At 34.8% G+C, this 3,975-nt stretch overlaps 1 pseudogene; it reads left to right on the top strand.

The window, feature by feature from the left end:
• Nucleotides 1-3,345: 3,345 nt before the first annotated feature.
• On the top strand, nucleotides 3,346-3,585 carry LOC111144659 (annotated as a pseudogene).
• The last annotated feature ends 390 nt before the right edge of the window (nucleotides 3,586-3,975 follow it).

Raw genomic sequence — 3,975 nt, 5'->3', positions numbered from 1 at the left:
CATGGCAAATATCATACTCAGTGGGAAAGAGTTGAAAGCTTTTCCCCTAAGGTCAAGAACAAGACAAGGATGTCTACTCTCACAAATTATATTCAGCATATCACTGGAAGTCATAGCCACAGAAATCAGACAAGAGAAAGAAATAAAAGGCACTCAAATCACTAAGGAAGAAGTAAACCTTTCACTATTTGTAGGTGACATGATACTATATGCAAACCCAAAACACTCCACCAAAAAACTACTAGACCTGATTAAAGAATTCAGTAAGGTCACAGGATATAAAATCAATGTACAGAAAACTGTTGTATTTCTATACACCAATAATGATGCAACAGAAAGAGAAATTAGAAAACAATCCCATTTACAGTTGCACCAAAAAGAATAAAATACCTAGGAATATACTTATTTAAAGAAGTGAAAGTCCAGTACTCCGAAAACTATAAAACATTGATGAAAGAAGACAACACAAAGAAATGGAAAGACATTGCATGCTCATGGATTGGAAATAATATATAAAAATGTCTGTACTTCTCAAAGCAATCTACAGATTTAATGTGATCCCCACCAAAATACTAACAGCATTTTTCACAGAACTAAAACAATCCTAAAGTTTCTACGGAACCAGAAAAGGTGCAGAATAGCCAAAGCAATTTTGAAAAAGAAAAATAAAACTGGGTGTATCACAATTCCAAACTTTCAGTTATATTACAAAGCTGTAGTAATCAAAACAGTATAAAACTGGCACAGGAATAGACACATAGATCAATAGAACAGAATACAATGTCCAGTAATAAACAATTGTTCAAATAAACGATTGTTCAACAAACAATGTCAAATAAATAATTATAAGGTCAATTAGTCTTTAAAAAGCAGGAAAGAATATGGAACGGGAAAAAGACAGTTTCTTCAACAAATAGTGTTGGGAAAACTGGACAACAACATGCAAAACAATGAAACTGGCCTCTTTTTTTATAGCCACACACAAAAATAAACTCAAAATGGATTAAAGGCCCAAATGTGAAAACTGAAACCAGAAAAATCCCAGGGAAAGCATAGGTAGTAATTTCTGACAGACAGAGATCACAAGTAGGCAGAGAGGCAGGCAGAGAGAGAGGAGGAAGCAGGCTCCCTGCTGAGCTGAGAGTCTGATGCGGGGCTTGATCCCAGGACCCTAAGAGCATGACCTGAGCTGAAGGCAGAGGCTTTAACTCACTGAGCCACCCAGGTGCCCCAGTATCCAAAATATATAGAGAATGTGTACAGCTGGGGCTCCTGGGTGGCTCAGTCAGTTAAGTGTTTGCCTTTAGCTCAGGTCGTGATCTCAGGGTCCTGGGATCAAGCCCCACATATGGCTTTCCACTCAGCAGGGAGTCTGCTTCTCCCTATCTCTCTGCCCCTCCCCACAGCTTGTGTGTTCTCTCTCTCTCAAATAAATTTAAAAAAAAGTTTTTTTTAAAGAATTTGTACAACTCAACACCCAAAAAACAAATAACCTAATTAAAAATGGGCAGAAGACAGGAACAGACATTTCTTCAAAGAATATATCCAGATGGCCAAAGACACATGAAAAGATGTTCAACATCACTCATCATCAGGAAAATGCAAATCAAACTAAAATGACATATCACTTCACACTGTTTGAATGGTAAAATCAAAAATAAGAATAAGTGTTGGAGAGGATGTAGAGAGAGGAAACCTCATGCACCATTGGTGGGAATATAAACTGGTGCAGCCACTCTGGAAAACAATATGGAGATTCTTCAGAAGATAAAAGTGGAACTACCCTACGATACAATTATCACACTACTGGGTTTTTACCCAAAGAATACAAATACACTAATTCAAAGGATACAAAGGATACTCCTTTGTTTATTGCAGCATTATTTACAATAACCAAATTATAGAAGCAGCCCAAATGTCCATTGATAGATGACTAGATGAGATGATATGGTATATATGTATACATGTGTGTGATTCATCCATAAAAAAGAATGAAATCTTGCCATTTGTAACAACATGGATGGATCTAGAAGTATAATTCTAAGTGAAATAATCCAGTCAGAGAAAGACCAATACCATATGACTTCACTCATAAGCGGAATTTAAGAAACAAAACAAATGAACAAAGAATAAGAAGGAGACAAACCAAAAAAACAAATTCTTAACTATGGAGAACAAATAGACAGTAAAAAGAGGAGATGGGGTGGGGGAATGGGTGAATAGTTGAAGGGAATTAAGAGTATACTTATCTAGATGAGCGTTAAGTAATATATTGAATTGTTGAATCACTATATTGTGCACTTAAAATGAATATAACACTGTATTTTAACAATACTGGAATTTAAAAAAAAAGAAAATGAAACAGAGAGTAAATATATGAAAAAGTAAAAAAGGAAAAAAATTCCATAAACTGTAGTACAATTTCAGGGACTTAATGTATGTCATTAAGCAAGATGGGAACCAAAAAGATATTTGAAGACATGGTGGCCAAAAATTCTTAAATGTGTGAAAACTGTAAACTTTCATGAAGCTCAAATACTCAAGAATAAGTAATGTAAAGAACACTACACCAAGGTACACATTGCCCAAAACTAGGATAATGAGAAAATTTTATCAGCAGTCAGAGAAAAATGTTAATTATGTACAGAGGAACAAAGGTAAGAACAACAGCAGATTTCCTGTCAAAAACAATGCAAATGAAAATACAGGGAATCAACATTTTTAAAATTATGAAAGGTCAAAAAACTCCATCCATCTAGAATTCTATACCCAATGAAAATAACTTTCCAAAAAGAAGTGACATAAAGGCTTTTCTGATATCCAAAAGCTGAAAGAATTTATTACCAGTAGTCTTGTATTACAATAAATGTTTTAAGGATTCTTTCCAGTAAAAGGAATATGATATTAGTTGGAAAGTTGAACTTACACAAAGACAATAAAGATTTAGTTTTTATTATTTAAGTATCTTTTAAAAATAATTGTGTAAGTAAAAATAATCAATGTGGGGTTTATACATAGAAGTAAAATGTATGACAGTAATAGCCCAAAGATTAAGATGGTAAAAATAGAAGTAAACTCTTATAAAGTCCTTGTAATAAGATATGATATAAAATGACATGTTATCACTTGAAGATAAACTGTGATAAGTTAAAGATATATACTATATAAATCTTAAAGCATCCCCTAAAATAACAGAAGAAATAATTACAGCTAATAAGCTAACAAAGGAGAAAAAATCTGGCATAAAAACATTTATCCAAGCAGTCGACTCCTTGCCTTGGCGTGAGGCAGATGTGTGGCCCGCTGCGCCCACTCCGAGCCCCGACGCTCCCGCCCGCCCGCAGGATGGCCCACAAGCAGATCTACTACTCAAACAAGTACTTCCACGAGCACTACAAGTACCGGCATGTCATGTTACCCGGAGAACTTTCCAAACAAGTCCAGAAAACCCATGTGATGTCGGAAGAGGAGTGAAGGAGACTTGGCGTCCAACAGAGTCTAGGCTGGGTTCACTACATGATTCATGAACCAGAACCACATATTCTTCTCTTTAGACGACCTCTTCCAAAAGAGCAACAAAAATGAAGTCTACCTGGGGATCGTCAATTAAGTCTTTTTCAAATTTAATGTATATGTGTATATAAGGGTAGTATTCAGTGAATACTTGAAAAATGTACAAATTGTTGATCCACACCTGTGCATGAGCTGTATTCTTCACAGCAACAGAGCTCAGCTAAATGCAATGGCAAGTAGGTTACTATAAGGTGTTTAAGATAAAATTTCTAGTCGTTTTTTCTCTTTAATATAAGTGCCTATTTGACTTTACCTGTTACTTTTGTTAAATAAAGTTCGTATGTTGCATTTAACAACAAAAAAAACCCAAAAACAAAACAAAACAAAAAAAATTTATCCAAAAGAAGACAGGAAATGGGGAACAAAGATCATACAGAGAAATCAAATAGGAGGTTAATTTAA

The sequence above is a fragment of the Enhydra lutris genome, unplaced genomic scaffold (assembly GCF_002288905.1).
Source record: "Enhydra lutris kenyoni isolate GAN:26980312 unplaced genomic scaffold, ASM228890v2 scaffoldscaffold12, whole genome shotgun sequence".
In the NCBI taxonomy this organism is placed as follows: Eukaryota; Metazoa; Chordata; class Mammalia; order Carnivora; family Mustelidae; genus Enhydra; species Enhydra lutris.
This window is presented reverse-complemented; position numbering and strand designations above follow the sequence as displayed.